Source organism: Schistocerca americana, chromosome 1, assembly GCF_021461395.2.
Source record: "Schistocerca americana isolate TAMUIC-IGC-003095 chromosome 1, iqSchAmer2.1, whole genome shotgun sequence".
Taxonomy (NCBI): domain Eukaryota; kingdom Metazoa; phylum Arthropoda; class Insecta; order Orthoptera; family Acrididae; genus Schistocerca; species Schistocerca americana.
In genome coordinates, this window is record NC_060119.1 from 1,072,964,434 (window position 1) to 1,072,989,502 (window position 25,069).

Sequence of the window (25,069 nt, forward strand, 5' to 3'; positions counted from 1 at the left end):
AAAACATAAATACAAATGACAATACTACAAAGACAATCACTGGTTAATCTTCATATACTCATCAAATAGTAAACTAAACTGACGTACCTGTACGATGTTTTCTTAATTTAGATTTAAATTCAGGTGGGTCATTAATATGGAGTTTAATATCTGACGGAAGAGAATTGAAAACTTTCGTGCCAGAATAGTGAACACCTTTTTGTGCAAGACTTAGATGTTTTGGATCCCTGTGTAAATCATTTTTAGACCCTTTTTTGTGGTCATAGTATGCACTATTAGATGTAAACAGAGGATAGCTATTATAGGCAAAAATCATCAGAGAAAATAAGTATTGAAAAGTGGTTGTTAGCATTTGGAGCTTATGGAACAGGTATCTGTAAGTAGAATGAAATTTTCGCTCTACAGCAGAGTGTGCGCTGATATGAAACTTCCTGGCAGATTAAAACTGTGTGCCTGACCGAGACTCAAACTCAGGACCTATGCCTTTTGCGGGCAAGCGCTCTACCGACTGAGCTACCCAAGCACGACTCTCGCCCCATCCTCACAGCTTTAATTCCGCCAGTACCTCGTCTCCTACCTTCCAAACTTTACAGAAGCTCTCCTGCGAACCATGCAGAACTAACACTCCTGAAAGAAAGGATATTGCAGAGACATGGCTTAGCCACAGCCTGGGGGATGTTTCTAGAATGAAATTTTCACTCTACAGCTGAGTGTGTGGTGATATGAAACTTCCTGGCAGATTAAAACTGTGTGCCAGACCAAGACTCGAACTCGGGACCTTTGCCCGGTCCGGCACACAGTTTTAATCTGCCAGGAAGTTTCAGGTATCTGTTAGAATATCTCGGGTAAATGCCACTAATGATTCTCATTGCTCTCTTTTGGTGCAATAAAGACTTTTATGGCTAAAGATTAATTACCCCAAAAAATTACACCATACGACATAACAGATTGAAAATAGCCAAAATAAGCAGCTTTCATAGCATTCATATTGCCAACAACGGTAATTGCATGTAGAGCATAAGCTGCTGCACAGAGTCTTTTTTGAAAGTGCACAATATGCCCAGACCATTTAACTTGCCATAAATTAGAACGCCCAGGGAACTTTGCCGATTCACAAAGTAATATATTTTGATAATCACAGTTCCAGTGGATTACTTCATTTTCCTGTCAAGATGCATTAAATTGCATATATTGAGTTTTTTCAGTATTTAGAATTAATTCGATAAACTTAAACTGGTGTAAGATGTCTACAAGTACAAAATTACATTTATTTTATAGTCCACTCATTGTTTGGCTTTCAAGCAGAATAGTAGTGGAATCAACATAAAGAGTGAATTTGCTCTTGGTGTTTGTAAAAAGTGGAAGATCATTGATGAGAATAAGAAACAGTAATGGTTCCAAGATAGAGCATTGTGGCACTCCACATTTTAATGTGCCCCAGTCATATGAAACAAGACAGCCATCAGTACCATCCGGTACCACCTTCTGCTCTCTATTGTGTAGATGTGATTCAATCCACCTACCAGTGCTACCATTCAAACCCTAAAAATCAGTCTTCCCTAAGATCCACGCAGTCAAAGGCCTTTGCAAGTCGGAGAAAATTCGAACAGGTGATATTTTGTTATTTATTGACTCAAGAAATTCATTTGTTAGAGAGAAAATGGCCTGCCTCTTTTTTTTTTTTTTTAAAAAAAAAAAAAAAAAAACTTAAACTTCTTAAAAAGTAGTGCTCTATAATTTTGGATGAAATGTTTTCAGTACATGTGGTATTTTTATTTTTTAAGGCCTCGATTATGTTTTTAACTTCAATAATAGTGACTGAAGCTCACTAATACTGATTCGAACTACACAAATTGGGTCAGATAAGTTTTGATCACCTTGTTGTAATAAATTAATGACCATATTTAATGAGCCCTTACAGCCCACATATTGTGCTCAGTTAAAAAATGATGGTTAAATATGCTAGATATTGGTGCAGGATCATACATCGCCTTTGTCATTATAGATTATCTATATGGTATTTTCATTCTCATTGTTCTGCCATACTCTCTATGATATTCCAGTTTGATTTTATTTTGTTCCTAGCGTCATCAATTTCAGATTTAATATGTAAGCTTCTGGATTTATCACCCTTTGTAAATACTTTACAGTACAATTTATAATAGGATCTTTCAAGGGGTTCATTTTATGGTCTTAATGACGCATGTAATTCTCTCTTAGTCCTACAAGAAATTTTAATTTCTTTGGTAATCCATGACTTCCTGGAAGAAACTTTAATGGTCTTCCTCAAAATTCTTTTTGGAAAAGTCATTTCAAATATAGAGAGGAATTCATTTACGAAAATATTAAATTTGTCATTTATATTAGTTATCTTATACACTGAATCCCAATCAGTCTGTGACAAATGATGATTAAAAGCTGAAAGAGTTTCAGTGTTTATACATCTAGGCATGGGAAAATTTGTTACACACATTGTTATTGTTAACCTTAAGCAGTTGGCCACCATGATCAGAAAGACCATTTATCACCTGGCTTATACTTGCATTGTTTATTCTATTCTTGTCAATAAAAATATTGTCTGTAAGACTTTTGCAATTTTCTGTGACTCTCATGGGGACATTAACCATAACAGCCAAGTTGTGAGAATTCATTAAATGCTCGACATCATGTAGCAGTTCCACCTGCTTTATTTCTTTCATTGATCATCCTCGGTGTCGACGTACTGCGTTGCTACACTGGTTGCAAAATGGGGTTTGTAATTTGGACACTGACTATGGTAAATAATGTAGCCATCAGATGCTCAGTTGCGTTTCACTGTCTTTTACTTTCACTTTGCACAACCCCCCAATAATACACAGCTATATATGTATGGCCAGTGCACTATTGTTTAAACGTTCCATAAGCCTCATTATTAGTTTGCAGGCAATCCTCCACATACTGCTACAATAGTTTTCTGTTGAATATCCATGAGCAGTAAAAACATAACCACAAAGTTCACAGTCCTTGAAGAATAGAAAGAAACATATGGAGGAGACACTGTCAGTGTTTTAACACACGTCCTATTGGTGTAACACTTATCACTGTTAAATTGATGAGTTGTTGTCATTCTAAGCAACACAGAATCCTCGTCTAAAACTCGGACATGGACTGACAGTCTTGTGACCAAAAACCGGGCCCTTATGTATCACCACAATAAAAATTACAATTAAAACTTAACTAAGTTGATTAACTGTATACATCGAAAAATTCCGTCTTTTTAACAGTTTCTTCTACTACAAGAGTTAGGCTGAATTATTTTTTTAAATCATGAAATTAACAAATATCATTACGCAAACAATACCTTTGACAAAACTATCAATTACTTTGGAATTAATTAAGGGCTAGCTTTGCTAACATGTTTTCGAGTAGAGCCAAATAGATACTTTAAGATTACTAGTAGTTGTTCCTCCAAATGCATGCAACTAGTACAGAATTTATATTTGTTTATATGTCAACAATAGAATTTAAATTGCAAAACAATTATTGGTTTCACCCTATAATGAAAGATACTAACTTGTAATAATCAAAATAAACTAGAAAATCAATTACATACATAAATCTAAGCACAAAATTAGATCTGCTGTTATATTCATTAAGACTAGGGGCCAAGCTTTTTCTTTTGTGAAAATGCAGATTATATTCACATATGTTAATGTTAAATAGTTAAAAGTAACAAAACGAATTTAAAGAGGCAGATAGCAAATCAAGAGGGGAATTAAAATTATCCCAACTTGCTCCATCACAGTCAGTCTTACAGCTGTTATCAGTTAGGAAGTTAACATTAAAGTCTCCTGTAACTATTATATTTTTGGTTCTGGAAAAAAGTATGGCCAAAGAAGATTCTAATTTGTTCACTTCCCAGCCGGAGCTCTGTAAATTGTGAGCACTGTGACCAATATGTTCTTTGAGGTAATTTGAATACCACAGACTTCAAAGTGTTGATATGTACAATATTTGTTTAAATCTAGCTGTTTATAAATAAGTGCGTTATATGAGGTGTGATTGGAAAGTTTTAAGAATGGATCTGCTGCTGCTGCTTACTGGTTTGGCGGGCAGGTACACGGAGGACGGGGAGTGAGTCCTTGAATGCCCTCTGACAGGAAACTGTGTTTCCTTTATTCAGTTTTTTGTAGCAGCTGGTTGAGTGTGGGTCTGTTAGGGCTTGTGGCTGGATTCTGTCTTTGTAAAAATGGATGTAAAAATGGAGCAACGAGTTTGTGTGAAATTTTGTTTTAAAACCAGGAAATCATCTTCTGAGACTTACGAACTATTAAAAACAGCTTTTGAAGATACTTGTATGAGCCAGTTAAATGTTTTTGTGTGGTTCTACAGCTTTAAAAATAGCCATGAATCATTTGAAGATGAACCACAGTCTGGCCGTCCTTTCACCTCAAAAATGAATGAAAATGTTTTGATAGTTCGTGACCTAGTGCGCTCTGATCGTAGACTTACAATTTGGGAGATGGCTGATGAACTTAAGTTTCTATGCAGTTCAGTCAGTTTTAACTGAAGCTCTGAACATGCATCGAGTGTCTGGAAAATTCATTCCAAAAATGTTGTCAAGTGCCCAGAGACAATACTGACTTGAAGTGTGCCAAGAACTGATTAGTTGGACTAAAAATGACCCAGATTTCAGGTGAAAAATCGTGGGTATATAGATGTGATCCTGAAACCAAAGTGCAGTCTTCACAGTGGAAGACTACAGGTTCACTACAACTGAAAAAAGCACGGCAAAGTTCGTCACAGGTGAAGACAATGTTGGTGACGTTTTTTCGATTGTAGGGGTATTGTGCATCATGAACTTACCCCTGGAGGACAGACAATTAACCAGGAATACTACAAATGTGTCCTGGAGTGTTTGTGCAAAAAGGTGCGGAAGAAAAGTCCTGCATTGGGGAAAGACAGGAGTTGGGTGCCACACCATGACAATGCTCTGGCTCATTGTGCGTTCTCCATCATTGAATTTTTTACCAAATTCAAAATTCCTGTGCTTTCACAACCACCATATTCCCCTGATTTGTTTCCTGTGGACTTCTACCTGTTTCCTAATCTGAAATTTTCACTGAAAGGGAAGCGATTTGACTCAACTGAAGACATCCAGGCAAAGACGGAGAGCGTCCTCAACACACTTCAGGAAAAAATTTCCAGGGATGTGTGGAAACATCATTGGAGTCAGTGTGTTCAGTCAGAAGGGGACTATTTTGATGGAGATGCATCACAGTAGCATGTATGTACCACCACTGTACCATTAAAAGCCCATTCTTAAAACTTTCCAATCACACCTCATATATATAAATTCCAGCACCATCTTTCTCTCTGCTTGATCTGTAATAGTTTGTAGCTAAATCATACCCATCAAGTTGCAGCCCCTCAATATCAACTGTCATATGGCACTCAGTAAGACATAAAACATGCATGATTTATAAGATTCCTATCATCTAGATTTACAGATAAAATATCTAATTTATTTTTGAGACCTCTGATATTTTGGCAAAAAATGGTAAGATTGATCAAGCTACCTTCACTGTCCTGACACTGGCCCTTTTCTACATATGCACCATCTTTCACTGGTTCACTTCGAGCTGGGTTTTTGTATTGTGGCCTAGGTTGCACTTGGAGGTTTATCCACTTGATTTTGCTGTGGTAGTGAAGGTGCCAGCCATAAAAAATCACTGCTTCTCTTTGGAACTTGTCTTGCTCTCTTTAGTACTTGTGGTGCAGTTTTTTTTTTTTTTTGGATGGGATGAAAAGAAAACTAAGATAACGCCATCTCTCTTTCAGTTCTGAACAGATTATGGTTCATTTCAGTTAATCAACCTGAGATTTGCGGTTTCCCAGTTGGCTTCAAATTTTGAAGATAGACTTGTTGATAATGTTCATTTCACATGCATTAATGAAGATATAGACATCTGACTTGGATACTTGGGTCCAGTCAGTGTTAAAGTGGTGAAGAGCTCTCAACTTGTATGAAACAAACTGTAACGTAGCGCTGCCCACCGTGCAATGCATTCAACTCGAGTTATAATAATCTGATGCAAGTTAACCCATTGCATAAACTGAGTTGAGCCCAAGTTTGTTCAAACTGAGTTGGCAGGGAAAGCAAAATTAACATTTGAAATCATTTTCACGTTCATGTCTGCTTGGGTTGTAACTTCTCTTAACATACAGTAACCAAACTGAGTTGGTAGAAAAATTCTTTTATCGTTCATTTTTCTTTTTAGAGTCTGCACAGTTGGCATATCTTTTTGATTGCAGTTTTGTTCCTTATATGAAATCGGAAGTGAAAACACTGTTTTTTTTTTTTTTTTTTTTTTTTTTTTATTATTATATGAATGTGTGTTGACACCATGCAAATCTGCAGCTGTGAAACATTATATGTAAATTGAAAGGGGTCACTGCTGTCAGCTGCAATGGTACATTAAGCAGAACAGTGGCAATGAGCAAAAATGTCTACTGGTCCAGGATTTGAACCCAGGATCTCCCGCGTACGAGGCAGGTGCAGTAACCACTGTGCCATCCGCAAGACAGCATTATCGCAACTGCACCGATTATGTATCCACAGTCCCTGTCTTGGTGGGAGTGTGAATTGGCCATGAGGTGTGCCAAGATAGTCCATGCAGTTGCGGTAATGCTGTGTATCGGATGGTGCAGGGGTTACTGCACCTGTCTAGTAAGCAAGAGTTACTGAGTTTGAAAACCAGTCCAGTACCCATTTTCACTCATTGCCGCTGATTCCACTTAATGTCCCACTGCAGCTGACAGCAGTGATCCCCCTTCAATTTACATATACATTTTTTATTGCCTGTCATCCAAATATCTAATGTCAAAGCAATATGTTTCACCTATTTCAGTTTATTTCTTACAAGCTACACACTCAATATTATTATAAATCTTGTAACATATCAGTCATTTTTTTTTCCTTGATGGCAGTACATGATGAGCATTTTTGTAGCCAAATGCTCTCCCACAAACATGAATGGCTACTCTGCTTTAACCCTAAAAGTTAACTCATAATAGTCTGCCCCCAGTAGCTGAGTGGTCAACATGACAGAATGTCAATCCTAAGAGCCCGATTTCGATTCCCACCTGGGTCGGAGATTTTCTCCACTCAGGAACTGGGTGTTGTGTTGTCCAAATCATCATTATTTCATCCCCATCAACACACAAGTCGCCGACATGGCATCAGATCGAAAGACTTGCACCCGGCAAATGGTCTACCCGACGGGAGGCCCTTGTCTCACAACATTTACAACTCATAATAGTGATGTCCCTTTCCACAATGAATGTAATCTCTGTATGCAGGGTGTCACACTTTAAATTTTCACTGCCAGTATCTCTGGAACCACAATAGATATTGACAAATGGCTTCCACGGGTGTGAGAGTACAGCAGGGGCTCATGAAAGTAAATAATATGAGACATTTTAAACCATGTGCAAATATTGGTTTCAACACAAACTTGTCTTTTTTAATGGCCACCCCATATTATTCCATACACAATCAATAATATAAGAAATCACAATAATAATGGTGTTCATTGCATTGTAATATGTCCATTACATCCCGAGAAATTGAAACGCGAATTTGACAAGTGAAATGAATGAAACATACAATGCAAGCGTGATCCACACATTGCTCGTAACCACAATGTGATTGATGTACTACAATGCAACAAACACTGTACTTGCATATTGCTATGTACACTGTTAGTACGTGACCTAGGAAACGTACAGATGTCCAATCACCTACAATGAAAACAAGGACACAGTTTATTTGTATGTGCTTTATTGAACTTTCTGATAGTACTACAATGGATATAATAGTAATGAAATACTGACAACCACCAGCCAGAATAAACAAAATTGATGGCTGTCAAAGGGTTGCACAGAGGGATACATGCTATTTGTGCATAGTTGTACATCATTTATGCAGTGGTACATGTCGTTGAAAATCTTTAATGACTGTGACACAATTCAACCATCGCAAATAGTGCAATGCATACATAAACATGCAGTAGTACCAGAAAAATAAACATATGTCTTCTTAGTAATACACAAAATGTACGCTGGTGTGCAATCAACACAACTCACAGCTGAAACTCTACAACATATATTTGAAGAGATCAACATTTTCTTGACAACACCACTGTGTGCTCTCCGCCATGGATCCACTTATGGCCATCAGTGTTTGTGGTGTGATTGCGGTAATATGGTCTTTCGTGTTGACCATTGTTTTTGGACCTGCTGATACACCACATCTTTCACATGTCTCCAGAGAAAAATGTCCATGGGGGTGATGTCCAGCAACCATTCTGGAAATCCCTGAATGGGACTGCCCGGTCCAATCCATTGGTGTGGAATTGTTGGTTTAGTGCCTGTCATGCCACTATAGCATTATGAGCAGGACATCCATCATGTTGATACCACATTATTTGATGCAAATGAAGGTCTTCCACCTGTCCAGGTAATGCATACCTCAGGAACTGATCATACTGTCACTAGTTAACAGTGCCATCAGTGAAATATGGGCCAATGATGTGGTGTTCTACAGTACCACACCATTCAATGATGCTCCACTGACTTTGACATTCAACCCAGTGAATCCAGGGTGGGTTTTCTGGTGACCAGTAGGACCTATCGTGTAAGTTGATGTTTCCATGGTTTGTAAACATGGCCTCATCAGTAAGCAGTACCCTACATATGAAGTCAACAGCCTTGCTGCAGAACCCACTAACAGTATTCCAGGTGACTGTGAATGTCATTGCCATGGAGGCCTTCATGTAGCACCATGTGATATTGGTAGAATCTATGCCTATGCAGAATACGCATCACACTTGTTCGAGGGATTTGTATCTATCTCTCTATTTCATGAACACTTGCATGAGGGTTTATTGCAGTGGCCACCAGAACAGCTACCTATGCTCCTTCATGTGTTATGCCTCTGCTCTGAATCTGCATTCATGGAGACAACTGCCCTGTCACACGAAGCCTGATAACAAGAATCCTGAAGGTAAGGCAGGTCAGATGACGTCTATTAGGGTACCAATGGACGTACACCTATACCGTAAATGTGCCATTTTTGTGACATTCTAAATACAGTAATATGATGTTGACCATTTCCTCATTTGTGAATACCATGTTGAATACCTACAACAGATCGACAGGGTAATTAATATCAAAATTACAACAGTGATACCTGCTTCATAGTGAGCCATTTCCACACACAATGCCAATTGCGGCCCGTTCCTCTACACAACTACAAAGGGTTGACCTGGGCAGTGTAAGGGGGCAGCGTACACTGGCCGGTACTGCTCTGAAGTCTATACGTAGATAAGTGCAACATGCATGAGGGACTCCATTATGTACACATCGGTGCTTGTGGCAGGAATCCATATTACTACATTCATCTCTCATTTTAACAGTGAAGGTAAGAATACAAATGTCAATCACATCATGTTTACAAGCATCATGAGAACTGCAATAGCAACACATTTTGTTTATTTCACATGTCACCTTCTCTGATCAGGGACTCGGTGGTGTGTTGTCTTAATCATCACCATCTCATTCCCATAGATGCGCAAGTTGCTGAAGTGGTGTCAACTCATCAGTCTACCCAACGGGAAGCCCTAGCCACACGACATTTTTTTTTTTTTTTTAACAAAACTTAAGTTTGTGTTGAAACCAATATTTGCACAAGTTTAGAATGTCGCATTCTGTTTACTTTCGTGAGGCACTGCTGTACACTCATACCCATGAAAGCTGTTTGTCAATATCTATTGTGGTTCCAGAGGTATTGGTGGTGAAAGGTTTAGGTGGGACACCCTGTATAAAAGGCAATGTCCTGATCGCCTCACTCACTCACCACTCATCATCGCCCAGCCCAAACAACTGAGGACAGAAACTTGAAATTTGCAGATGGTGTTGATCTTGTACTGTAGGCATCGTTTAAGAAGGAATCTTGTGGAACTCCACCCTTATGGAGTATGCAATATAGGATGAAAGGTTTCTCAAAAACATGCCGCTATTAAGGCAATTTTGATGCTAGACCTATGAAAATCAGTATATGGTTTCTAAGAAATATGTGTTGCAGCATTTATTGGAAATTTAGCCCCTGTGGGGGTAGATTGGTAGATGAAAGTTTGTTTTAAAATAAATCATTATTAAAGAGCTACTAAAGTATTTTTGGAGATTCGACCACTAAGGGGCTGGAATAGGGCCAGACTGGTTCACTGACTCACTATCACCCTGCCCAAACCACCAAGGCAGCATTGACAGTGGCTCTGACAATGGTCGTGAGACACTAATGCCAGAGGTCCCCCAATAACATTGGCTGACAACGTGGCCATAGTGCATCCGATCTCGTTTGTCAGTTTTTCGCAGGGTCAAGGAGGTTAGGTTAGGTCAGAATATGTTCTGATGTAGGTTAGATTTTAACATCTTAGGGTAAGGTGGATAACCAGGACACTTCTGTGCTTGGATAAGAGTGTTGCATACCAGCTTCTGCTATTAAAGAGACACCAAATGCATGTGAATTAGCTTTCCTGTCTCATAAAGAATGTGGCGAGTACTATACACTCTGTCCTCAGTTATAAGAATAACCCCACAAGTTTTATGAATTTATGAGGTGATGGGAGAAATATTCCATTACATACATTTGAAGTTGTGCAGACACACATCAATTAAACTTCAGTGACTGTCATTTAGCACAAGAGTGAAAGCCAATCATAAAGTGTAGCATAAGATACTCTGATAACCTAATGCACTTAAAAGTGGAAATACATACCGTACACCATATTGTCACAGAAGAAGCTGAGTAGCACCGTGGTGTAGTGATTGCGATACTAAACTGTTGCATGAAGGGTTGTGAGCTCAAAACTCACTTGGGCTGTACAATTTTAATTTCTATATTCGGTTTGAGTATGCTCTAGAAGTATCCACAAATGTCAAGAATCATTGTACTGAAATGTTCTGTAGCTGCATATATACTGTATGTGTTCTCGCCAGAGACAGTTCACTCCGCACTCTTGTATGTGCAAGTGCTGAATAAACCTTCGTAAAGTGAAGTTAGTGTTTGTCATTCACCTAATTACACATTCTTCTACATGTCATTATTCTGGTGGAGGCGCTGGGTATTGGAACTTGTGATAGCGTGCATTACCGACGACACAGTGGCTCCCATCAGGCCATGACAAGCTGCCATTTACGTGGCGAGAAACACGAGTTTGAGCCATATTCAACAGATCGCAACCTAACAGAGACAGAAGAAGAAGAGGACATTATGATGACAGCAACTGTGTGCCATCACATGAGACATCCTTCTGGGTTCTCCTGTGACGATGGCCAAGATTCAAACAAGTGGCTGAAGGTATATGAGCGTATAGCTACATTTAACAAATGGGATGACACCGTGTGTTTGGCTAACGTATTTTTCTACTTGGAGGGCACTGCCAAGCATTGGTACGAGATCAACGAGGAGAAGTTCACAAGGTGGGAAGTATTCCAGGCACAACTGCGCAAGTTTTTGGTGACAAACAATGACGGAAGTGCAAGGCTGAATATAAATTAAAGTACAGGACACAGCGTCCAGGAGAAACTATAGCATCCTACATTCAGGACATCTTGGAGCTATGTAAAATAGTGGATCCTAAAATGAAGGAGGAAGATAAGGTTGCACATCTCATGAAGGGTGTTGCTGAGGACATGTATCAAGCCCTACTCCTGAAGGAGGTTTCGACAGCAGACGACTTCATAAAGTGGTGCCAGTATATCGAGACAATGCATCAAAAAAGAATTACACGCAAGAAGTTTGAATGGCTTCCAAACATCATATCAATGTCTATGATGGAGGGAGGAACTGATTCCACAAGTGTCCTTTGTCAGATAGTGAGAGAGGAAGTTCAGAAGGCACTTGGATTGCACGGCGACCAAAAAACTGAGATGCTTGAAGAGGTCATAAGGGAGGAAGTGGAACAGACATTGAACCCAATATCTCGTCCTTCATTTCCATTTAAAATGGTGAAAATGTCGACCCCCCCCAGGCAGAGTTACATTCCTACAATGCCATGTGAGGAACCTGTTTGGGCACCAAGGAAGACACATCTGGAGGACCCAGGATAACCAACCAGTATGTAACAAACCAGTATGTTTCCACTGCGGACGACTGGGACATGTGGTGCACTATTGTTGAAAAAGGCTGTGGATATTGGATGATACCCAGGCCAGAAGACAACAGACCAATCTTGATTTATTGATTGATTGATTTATTTTAACAGGAGAGCTAAAACAGCTTAGGTCTGACCCGCCTCTGCCCGCACCAAAACTAGGTTTATTGTGTGGTATCGCTCCCTGTATATTTAGTAAAGCCAACCAGTGCCCTTAAATAGTGCAAGGAGTCCCTCTACCAGTTTTTTGTTAGACACAATTTCTTCAGGTCTAGTTGTCCCGAAGATTCTATATCTTTTACTCTCCAATGCCATGCTTTCAAAGATTAGGTGTGATGCAGTTTCTTCACCCTCATCACAGATCCCACATTTAGGGTACTCTTCCATTATACCCATTGTGTGCAGGTGTTTTTTGAAGTTCCCATGGCCGGTCATCAGTCCAGTCATGAGTTTGATCTCTTTCCTGTTCAATCCCAGGATTACAGAGCTTCTTTTAAAACATGGCTTGGGCATAATTAACTTACCATGTTTTTGTTTATGGACCTTGGTACAATATCCTACATGCTGTGTCCTAAGCCAGTTCCACAGTTCTAATTTTATCATAGCCTTGGTGATTGTCAAGACAGGTTCCAGTCCAATAAATGGAGTTTTTGCCCCCATCCTAGCCAATCTATTGGCTTGTTCATTGCCACAGATCCCTGAGTGGCCAGGGACCCACACTAGGTACACCCTATTGCTTCCCCCTAGCTCCACCAGAGCCCTGTGGCAATCTGCAACAATCTTAGATCTTGTTGCAGGAGCTGCCAATGATTTCAGGGCTGCCTGGCTGTCTGAATAGATGTAGATGCTACAGTCATTGCAGCACCTACTTATATTCTCCTCCACACATGCCCTGATTGCAGTAATTTCAGCAGAGGCCAGTTTCCCTAGAGAGATGCTGCTCTCCAGTCTCGGCTGAACCCCGTACAACCCTGCCACAATGCCTTGATCTGTTTTCGACCCATCGATGAACCAAATGATGTCCCCCATACGGTGTCGAACTGTTTTCTCCCACTGATCCCTACTTCCAATTATTATGCTGTAAGGCTCGTCAAAGCAGTTGGGAGTTGTTATATAGTCGACAGGCATTTCCCCAGCCACACCTATATTTACCTCACTCACTATATTAGTGTGTGATTCTGGTTATCCGAATGAGACCCAGTTTTGGCCAGTTTTAAGTCTGTATGCCCCAGCTGCTGCCTCCATCTTAACCCAAAGCTGAAGTGGAGGCATACCCAGCATGGCTTCCATTCCAGCAGTTGGTGTGCTGCTAATTCCGCCAATTATGGCTAAGCAGACCAATCTCTGCACCTTAGCAAGCTCTTTAGCAGCAACCCACTCTTATACCTTCTTCCACCACACTATGGCCCCATAGGAAATCTTAGGTCTAACCACTGTGGTGTATAACCAGTGCATACCTCTGGGGCTTAGGCCCCAGTTTTTGCCACAAGCCCTCCTAGTACTCACTAAAGTATTTTTTGCCTTGGAGCAGATACTCTTAATATGAGGGGTCCAAGTTAGCTTCTCATCCAAGGTTACCCCCTAGATATTTCACTGTCCCCTTCACAGGTAGAGTTTCATAAGAGCTTTAGATTCCAACTTGCTTGCTGAATATGTCTCTTCATAAATAACACCTCAACAGTCTTCTTAGGATTAACTCTCAGATCCTGTTTAATGCACCATTTTTGCACAATGTCCAACCCTCCTTGTGCCATATTCCTGACTGTGTCAGTGAATTTGCCAAGTATTACTATGACAAGGTCATCTACATATCCTTGGCAGAAGCATTGTCTGGAATTTAGTTCCTCAATGAGTTCATTCACCACTAGATTCCACAATAGAGGAGACAAAACTCCTCCTTGTGGGCAGCCTCTAGTCGTCTTAATTACCATCTTTTCATTCATCATGGCAGCCTCTACCTTCCTTCCACTAAGCATGGCTCTGGTCCACCTATGTATAGTGGTCCCCAGGCCATGCACCTCTGCTGTCCTTACCATGGAATCAAAGGTCGTGTTACTAAGGTCCCCTCAATATCCAGGAAGATGCAGAGGGCTATTTCTTGGATGTGAAGACCTTTTTCCACCTTTCCAATGAGTTGGTGGAGAGCAGTCTCACATGATTTACCTGGTTGGTATGCATGTAGGTTCAAGTGTAGAGGGATCCTACTTAGCCTCCTCTCCCCAACATATACATTAACCAGTTTTTCCAATGCTTTGAGAATGAAGGAGGTCAGACTGATTGGTCTCATATCCCTGGCCTTGGTATGATCAATTCTCCCTGGCTTTGGAATGAAGGCAGCCTTCACTGCCCTCCAAACATTGGGAATGATTCCTACTGCTAAGCTAACCCTGAACAGCCTGCATAAAACTCTTATAAGCTTTCCTCCTGCCTGTTGCAGGAGAGCTGGAAAAATACCATCTGAGCCAGGTGACTTGAACGGTTGGAATGTTCCCACTGCCCACTGAATTTTGTTGAAGTTCACACACTCCTTGGTCGATTCCCAGTCCTCTCTTCTAGTGCCTGGGAACCATTGTCTCTCTGGGGTCACATACTGGTCTGTGTTAGCTGACAGATCATATTGAGGAAAGTGAGTTTTGAGGAGCAATTCCAGCATCTCATGTGCTTTCTTGGTATATTCCCCATCCTCCTTCCTCAACATACCTCCTGGTTTAGTTGGTATTCTAGTGAGAATCTTATGAGGTCTGGCTTGTGCAGCCGTGCCTTCCACTTACTCACAGAATGCCTTCCAGGATGCCTCCTTTGCTTGTCTTATTACAAGATTGTAATTGACAAGAACCTCACAATATTTAGCCCATTGTCCTTCACGTCTCACAATATTAAACAGTCTCAGTACCTGTTTTCTTTGTGTTTCCAATTTGTTATTCCACCAAGGAACACTCTTATTTGTGCACTTCTTGGTGATTGTGCAGTTGTCTTGATATGAGGTCACTATGGCAGAGGTAACAGCCTCTGCTGCTTCCTCAAATTCTACTGGCTTCATTATTGTGGTTTTAATTTCTGATAAGCCTAAATCAAGGTCCCTCCTATATGTCTCCCAGTCTGTTTTCCTGGGATTTCTATAAGTCACGGTCTGTCTGATTCCCATTTCAACATTGAATTTAATGGGCATGTGGTCCGATGAGGATGGCTCCAACACCACATGCCATTGTTTAACACAGTTACCCATCATCATGGAACCAAATTTATGTCAATTGCTACTTCCCTTCTGCTATTCCTGAATGTAGGTTCATTGCCGCTATTCAGGACCTCTAAATTGTTAGCTAAGAGGAATTGAAGAAGGTACTCACCTCTACTGGTGGTGTCCTTGCTGCCCCACACTAGGTTGCGGGCATTGTCATCGCACCCCACCAGCAGATGGTCACCTTGCCGATGGCAAGTCTTTACTAGTCTCCTCATTTCCAAGGGAGGGGGAGAACTGTCTTTGTAAGGAAGGTATGCTGAGGCTAAAATAATTTCCCTCATGATACCTTCCTCACATTGCTGCATTTTGATGGTCACTAAGTCCCTGGAGCAGAAATCCATCATTAGCATGAAAGAAATGCCATTTCTAACATAGATGCATGTTCTGGAGTTTCTTAGATTCCTAGTATAGATCAGCTTACCTCCAGTGCCTCCGAGGCCTGGTACACCCCCTTTGTGTAAATAGGGTTCTTGTATCGGGGCAATTTCCACTTCCTGTCTTCCCAGGTAGCGGCTCAGGGCAGCAGAGGCCACTTTACTGTGCTGCAGATTAATCTGCCACACCTCCAGGCTCTGTCTTACTGCCTTCTTTGAGAACCCTGACAGTGACCTGTGAGAACCTAAAAACAGTTTCCGGTCCTGCTCCCGCATCGCCTTCAGGTACTTTTCACTAACCTCCACCACCAGGGTTCGTCCTTCCAGAGCAACCTTCTGGTTAATCACTTTCCAGTCTCCTGTCGAAAGATTGAATGGTGCACAGATAACTTAGTCTTGGTACTGACTTCCTTCTTGCAGAAGAGAGTAGATCGTAGCTGAGCACTCACTGCATTACCTTTGCTAAACCTCGATTCCAGTTCTTTCACTATGTTGCCATCCTGTGAGGATATGCATCCTAAGTACTTGAAACCTTCCACGTGATCTAACTTTGTTCCTCCTATTTGGCACTCAATCCGTTTATATCTCTTTCCCACTGACATTACTTTCGTTTTGGAGATGCTAATCTTCATATCATAGTCCTTACATTTCTGATCTAGCTCTGAAATATTATTTTGCAAACTTTCAATCGAATCTTCCATCACAACTAAGTCATCTGCATATGTGAGACTGCTTATTTTGTTTTCACATATCTTAATCTCAACATATGATCCTTAAATAATATGAACAACAGTGGAGACAGGTTGCAGCTTTGTCTTACCCCTGAAACTACTCTGAACCATGAACTCAATTTACCGTCAACTCTAACTGCTGCCTGACTATCTACGTAAAGACCTTTAATTGCTTGCAAAAGTTTGCCTCCTATTCCATAATTTCATAGAACAGACAATAACTTCCTCCTAGCAACCCGGTCATATGCCTTTTCTAGATCTATAAAGCATAGATACAATTCCCTGTTCCACTCATAACACTTCTCCATTATTTGCCATAAGCTAAATATCTGGTCCTGACAACCTCTAAGAGGCCTAAACCCACACTGATTTTCATCCAATTTGTCCTCAACTAATACTCGCACTTTCCTTTCAACAATACCTGAGAAGATTTTACCCACAACACTGATTAAAGAGATACCTCTGTAGTTGTTACAATCTTTTCTGTTTCCATGTTTAAAGATTGGTGTGATTACTGCTTTCGTCCTGTCTGATGGAACCTGTCCCGACTCCCATGCAATTTCAACTATTCTGTGTAGCCATTGAAGACCTGACATTCCACTGTATTTGATGAGTTCCTACTTAATTTCATCCACCCCAGCCACTTTATTGCACTGCAATCTATTGACCATTTTCTCCACTTCCTCAAATGTGATCCTCTTTCCATCATCATTCCTATCCCATTGTATATCGAAATGTGAAACATTACTGATCGTATTCTCACCTACATTGAGCAACTCTTCAAAATATTCCCTCCATCTGCCCAAGACATCAACAGGATTCACCAGCAGTTTTCCTGACCTGTCCAAAATACTTGTCATTTCCTTCTTACCTCCCTTTTGAAGACTGCTAATTACACTCCAGAATGGTTTTCCAGCAGCTTGATCCAAAGTCTCCAACCTGTTTCCAAAGTCTTCCCAAGATTTCTTCTTGGATGCTGCAGTTATCTGTTTGGCTTTGTTTCTTTCTTCAACACAACTTTCTCTGTCTACCTGAGTTCTAGAATGTAGCCATTTTTGATACGCCTTCTTTTTCCTTTTACAGGCTGCCTTGACTGTGTCATTCCACCAAGCTGTTTGCTTCATCCTACCTTTACATACTACTGTTCCAAGACATTCTTTAGCCACTTTTGGTACTGTGTCCCTGTACCTTGTCCATTCCTTTTCCAATGACTGTAATTGACTACATTCAACTAACTGGTACCTTTCTGAGATCACTGTTATGTACTTGTGCCTGATTTCCTTATCCTGAAGTTTCTCCACTCTTATCCTCCTACATATGGACCTGACCTCCTGCACTTTCGGCCTCACAATACCAATTTCACTGCAGATTAAATAGCGATCAGTGTCATCAATGAATACCCTGAATACACGTGTGTCCCTCACAGCCTTCCTGAATTCCTGATTTGTTATTATATAGTCAATGACAGATCTGGTTCCCCTGCTTTCTCAAGTATACCGGTGAATGTTCTTATGTTTAAAAAAGGAGTTTGTGATTACTAAGCCCATACTGGCACAGAAATCCAAGATTTGTTTCCCGTTCCTGTTGGCCTCCATATCCTCTCCAAATTTACCCATAACCTTTTCATACCCTTCTGTTCGATTTCCAATCCTGGCATTAAAATCACAATCTTATAGTATTTTAATCAAAAACAAAAGTGATGAAAATTCCTGACTTTAACAAGGGTAATTTTTCTGCTTGAGTTATGTGCGGTGCAAAAGCGCATTGCTGGGATTTCGCCATGTAGTCCAATATTGAAGCCACTGAAGGTATTACAGTCAGTCGTCTGGTAATCTAAGAACTGCTCCCTTGTCCTTTACTCTAACAACTACATCACTGAGTGCATCACAAAAACTATCCATCTTATCTTGATCTGTCCCTTCACAATGCGAATGTACTGACACAATCCTAATTTTCTTGCTAGATACTATCAAATCTATCCACATCAGTCGTTCGTTTACATACCTTATTGAAACTACGCTGGGTTCCATTTCTTTCCTGATGTAAAGCCCTACACCCCATTGTGCTATTCCTACTTTGACTCCTGACAGGTAGACCTTGTATTCTCCCACTTCCTCTTCTTTCTCACCCCTTACCCAAATGTCACTAACAGCTAAAACGTCCAACCCCATCTTACTTGCAGCCTCTGTCAGCTCTACCTTCTTGCCAGAGTAGCCCCCATTGATATTAATAGCTCCCGATCTCGTTACCATTCGTTTGCCGAGTCGTATCTTAGGAGTCCCTGGTTTGTCAATTAGAGGTGGGACTCCGTCACCTCGAAAGGTCTGAAGCATTTTGCTCTGATTGTTGCCAGCATCATATTTAAAGTACCAGGGAAGCAGGTTGCTAGCCTTACTTGCCCCGGGTCCCATTGAATTTTACCCCTATCGGTTGAGGGACTAACCGGTGGATTTGGTAGTCTTTGCCATCTGAGCACAAAGGTGACCACGACTCAGAATATGTCCAAGATGCCCAGCCTTATTCCAAAGTAACGGGTATCCCGACTGTCAAGACCACTTACTTGGCCACTCATATGTTGCCCGTGGTTCATGAACTAGGACATGACAACAGGAACCCACACCATGAACCACTTGACCTCTTAGCAACAAATAAGCCTGAGCTGTACTCCATTCATCATAAGAATAAACCTCATGTAAAAGTTACACTATGTATTCTTCCACATTTACTGGAACCTCATTGGACTTTGTTTCACATGGAGCAGAAGCCGTCTCGAGTACATTCAAGTACGATGATGATGATATGTTGTAAGCTGTACGTTATGCACCCATTGGCGTTACCGGCACATTTAGCTTGGACAGCACTGGCCAGGCAAGTGATCCAACTGACCTGCAGTGATGATGTGAACAATTGCAGTAAAGACATAAAAAGAGACGAGTAGAGAACTATGTAGCTTTGAATGCCATTTAATTTTTAAACAGAAGGAAATGATGGTAAAACTCAGGCGATACGCTTCTTAGGTGATTGGACGAAAAACTTAAGGTACTCACAATCTTATAGTATTGTAATAAAAACCAAAGTGATGAAAATTCCTGACTTTAACAAGGGTAATTTTTCTGCTTGAGTTATGTGCGGTGCAAAAGCGCATTGCTGGGATTTCGCCATGTAGTCCAATATTGAAGCCACTGAAGGTATTACAGTCAGTCGTCTGGTAATCTAAGAATTGCTCCCATATCAGAATCCAAGGAATACATTTCAGTACTGCTATATTGATAATGAGGCGATCAGCAACATAATCCCAAACCACCAAAAAATCCACATTTCCTCCTCCTCTTTTATGATGTGGTGTTCCTCATTTTGCCATTGTTCGGCAGTGACATGCCACAAAGCTTCGTGTTTTAGTTCCAGTACATTTGACAGCTTAAGTGTCTTGTTCTTTCTTGTGACAAAGCCCTTAACTTGGCTCTAAATCAATTCTATTAGGTTCAGATTGCAGTGTTAAAGGGTCAACTGTAAAAATGCAGCGTTTGTACAGTGTGCTCGATGCCGTGAAAATTGTTTTCCATGTTTCTACGATGATTATCACTCTGGCTTGAGTGAGGCGCCATCCATCCTACAAAACAAAGGGCATATTCAAACAAAGAGTATTTGATTTTTCATTTTTCTCCGCTGCTCACCAGCACACTCGATTTTCAGTTAATGCCACTATCGATTGCGCCATACAAATAATTACATTGCTCACCTTTATATTTAGTACGTACATAGTGTTTCTCAAAAAACATCAAAGCTGAATTTTCTCTGTAATCTTGTCAAAAAACATTAACAACTTGTTTCTAGCATTAACAGAGTCCCACTTGCGTGTTTCGCTAGAAGCATGAAGCAGTGTCTTACATTTTCACTGTATGTATATATGAATGGCATTGCGGGAGAGATCTGCATCCTCCTCAGCTCTGGTGCAACAGTGTAACACATCATGCACTATCAGGGGTGACAGTCCATTGCCATTTATTATGGCATGGGCTATGTGCTTTTCATCCATTTGTCTGACTACCTTCGACATGTGCAGAAACATGCTAGATGACAGTGGTGTATGGAATGGCATCAGATAGTGTTTGGATGGATCCAGGTTCCATTTGTTTGAAAATAATGGCTTCAGTTTGGTTCACCACAGATGGGGGGAGGGGGGCATCACATTGACTGCATTCCCACAAGACATACAGCGCCATCTCAAGGTCTCATCGTGTAAGGTGTCATTGGGTACAACCACAAATCACAGTTGGTGCATTTCCAGGCCACTGCAACCAGTGTGACCTATGTGAATGACATCCTGCAACCCTTTGCCATACCCATTCTGGACAACACTCCAGATGCTATTTTCAGCAAGACAATGCACAATCTCATATTGTTGCAAGAACATGTGCCTTTTTGGTGTCACAAGATGTCAGCGTTTTGCCCTGGCCCACCAGATTACCAGACTCGTTGCCAATCATAAATGTGTGGGATATGGTGAACAGCAGGTGGAGTACTGTGATCCAATGCCAACCACCACAGATTAATTTTGAAATGAGGTGAATGCAGCATGGATGGCTATACAACAGGATGCCATTCATGCTGATGCCATCACACATGGAACAAGTTATCAGGGCCCATGGTAGATCCTGTGCCTGCTAGATAATGGAACACATGTCAAACTGAGGTGACTGAAATGCTACTCATTTCTGCAGAACATACTAGTGTACATGTCCTGTGAACATGAACATCCAATCTCTAGTTATTCTAGGAGTTCTGTTTTTTTCTGAACATGAGTGTATAAAACAATTGTGGTAATTATACACAATCATGGAATATCAAAAAGGTCTATAAGTAAAATCGTTCAATAAGAAGCAAACAAATACATTGTTAAAAGTGTGTCCATATGGCGCTGCTGCTATTGCTATTATGTATTGCAGCAATGGCTTGTGTGAGCTGCACACAACTGAAGATACCTGAGCTTATCAAGACACGCAAACAGTTTTGTATTGTCAACTGTGCCTGCATGGCTCGGCCATTGGGTGTCACTGACAGCTGCGGCATAGGTCCAAGTCCATTCTTCATGGCACATTTATTTGGAGGTTGAGATGGGTGCTAAAACTCAGTATACACATTCTTCATCATTTTTTATTATCTGCTGATGTATGAAGTCACAATTCATGGCTGCTACCTCTTGCTTACTTGTACCAACAGTTAGATCTGGAATTTGTCCAAACTATGGAGCTTCTCTTCATTGTTCTCAAACCACTGCTGGGCTATATTGTCCAAGAAAAAATACACATTTGCCAAAAACCTGTCATCCTACTTCTTGTATTTGATGACTTGGTCAAATCCTCTGACCAAGTTTGGTGGATTCTGATCGGTGTCTCTGGAAAACACTGATGGAAGTCTGATGTGTAGCTGACTTGTTGCTGTTTTGGAATCCAATGGTTTTCTGAATATATGGACACTGGGAGCAAAATACTGCCTGTATTTCAGTTACTGCTTAAGTAGGTGATGTCTTTTATGTTGCATAACTGGAACTATGATTATGTACACTTTTCAGCATCTCCGCCAAACAGTGTCACCTCGTAACCACAATCAGGTAAAAATCCTAAAGCAAGGTCACCAGTGAGGAGTAACATTTAACACCAAAAGCATGTTTATTATGAACCCCAACATACAGACAGAACAAGCTGAACTCTTGAACATGGAGTGCTGCTATTTATACAGACATCAAATATTCAAGAATATATTCCCATTAGAAACATAAGAAATTTTGAGAACTTTCCAGAAATAATAAATACTAAATAACAAATAATTGCTGCTGATTGGGTTTGAACTAGTGACCCACAGCACACCAGCTAATGATGCTAACCATTATACCACATTACATGCATCACAGCTCTTGGCAATATTATGCACACTTTTAAAGGTTTGATGTGTGTGTAGTGGAATTTTCACTCTAAGAGAAGAATTACTTTCATCATTGCTCTTAACTGACTTCTTTCAATAGGCAGCTGCACTTATTGTCTGTGGTCACAGTTTTCCACCAATTGTTCGAAACATGTTGTTGTTGTTGTGGTCTTCAGTCCTGAGACTGGTTTGATGCAGCTCTCCATGCTACTCTATCCTGTGCAAGCTTCTTCATCTCCCAGTACCTACTGCAACCTACATCCTTCTGAATCTGCTTAGTGTATTCATCTCTTGGTCTCCCTCTACAATTTTTACCCTCCACGGTGCCCTCCAATGCTAAATTTGTGATCCCTTGATGCCTCAAAACATGTCCTACCAACCGATCCCTTCTTCTAGTCAAGTTGTGCCACAAATTTCTCTTCTCCCCAATCCTATTCAATAGCTCCTCATTAGTTATGTGATCTACCCACCTTATCTTCAGCATTCTTCTGTAGCACCACATTTCGAAAGCTTCTATTCTCTTCTTGTCCAAACTATTTATCGTCCATGTTTCACTTCCATACATGGCTACACTCCATACAAATACTTTCAGAAACAACTTCCTGACACTTAAATCTATACTCGATGTTAACAAATTTCTCTTCTTGAGAAACGCTTTCCTTGCCATTGCCAGTCTACATTTTATATCCTCTCTACTTCGACCATCATCAGTTATTTTACTCCCCAAATAGCAAAACTCCTTTACTACTTTAAGTGTCTCATTTCCTAATCTAATTCCCTCAGCATCACCCAACTTAATTCGACTACATTCCATTATCCTCGTTTTGCTTTTGTTGATGTTCATCTTATATCCTCCTTTCAAGACACTGTCCATTCCGTTCAACTGCTCTTCCAAGTCCTTTGCTATCTCTGACAGAATTACAATGTCATCGGCAAACCTCAAAGTTTTTACTTCTTGTCCATGAATTTTAATACCTACTCCGAATTTTTCTTTTGTTTCCTTTACTGCTTGCTCAATATACAGATTGAATAACATCGGGGAGAGGCTACAACCCTGTCTCACTCCTTTCCCAACCACTGCTTCCCTTTCATGCCCCTCGACTCTTATAACTGACATCTGGTTTTTGTACAAATTGTAAATAGCCTTTCGCTCCCTGTATTTTACCCCTGCCACCTTCAGAATTTGAAAGAGAGTATTCCAGTTAACATTGTCAAAAGCTTTCTCTAAGTCTACAAATGCTAGAAACGTAGGTTTGCCTTTTCTTAATCTTTCTTCTAAGATAAGTCGTAAGGTCAGTATTGCCTCACGTGTTCCAACATTTCTACGGAATCCAAACTGATCTTCCCCGAGGTCGGCTTCTACCAGTTTTTCCATTCGTCTGTAAAGAATTCGCATTAGTATTTTGCAGCTGTGACTTATTAAACTGATAGTTCGGTAATTTTCACATCTGTCAACACCTGCTTTCTTTGGGATTGGAGTTCGAAACATAAGGGTTTGATTAACATGCAGAAAGTACACCCTATGATTGAATGCAGTCACATATGATGGAATATGGTTTGGTAAGTCTGTCTATGCTGATTAATTTGTATTTAACTTTCTATGGCAAAAGTTTTCTGACCATATTTTTTGTTTAACAATATGAAGTGTTTCATATTGTCTGACCTAATCTAATGAACTTCTCATTATGGCTTAAATTTAATGCTGTTGTTAGTGTTCCTAGCTAGACCTTCACATATCTCATTGTTTATATGTTTTGCATATACACCATTAACAGTGTTATTAATCTCAATATCTATTACCTCAACATCAAGCAACTTTAAATAATTTATTAATTGTTCATGAATAGCTTGTGGACAAGGCTTTCCTGTATTCCTTTCAAGGCAGACCTTCCAGGTTATTCTTCCCAAGAATGACATTTTACTTGCAGTTCCATAAACTTACTTGTTGACCAGAGACAACATTCAAATGTAACCAAATTATATACTGCACAGAGCCACAGCACACAATTGCAAATCATGGTGTTCAAACGTAGACTTCCCTTTGAACTGACTTACACATCCAGATACAGAGAGACCTACAGTTTAACAAGAATTCCAAACTACTGCACAACTTGGCATTTTTTTCACATATACTAATCTCTGTCAGATGTGAAAAAAGTGACAAGTGACAGAAAAATCCTACAAATGACTGAGGATTGAGTCTGAACCACTGGGTTTGTCATCCGACACCATATGTCACTGAGGCACAATCGAGCAGTCCATGGGAGAAGAATCATAATCACTATTTTCACCTGTTACAAAAGCAACAGTGCGAACGGCAGGAAAGTGTCAAATGATAATCAGTTCCAGAATCTTTCATACTGTGACTTTCTCTATTACAATGGTTAGTGTATCGTGTTTTGGTAGTGTAAGAAATTTATTTTCTGAATTACCCCCATATAAATATAAGTTTGGATTATCACAATAAATAAATCATCAGAAAGCAATGAGACAAAAGCAGACACAAAGACAGTAATGCATATGAAATCAGACCATGATTTCCACAGTAGTCAGCTTTACTAAACATTATTTTCTATTAAAAATATTAATTAATTTTTTAATCAA

At 40.3% G+C, this 25,069-nt stretch overlaps 1 protein-coding gene across 1 annotated transcript in view; it reads left to right on the forward strand.

The window, feature by feature from the left end:
* LOC124596371 (short transient receptor potential channel 4-like) overlaps positions 1 to 25,069 on the forward strand; it is a 251,939-nt gene that overhangs the window by 225,050 nt on the left and 1,820 nt on the right. The window lies entirely within an intron of this gene.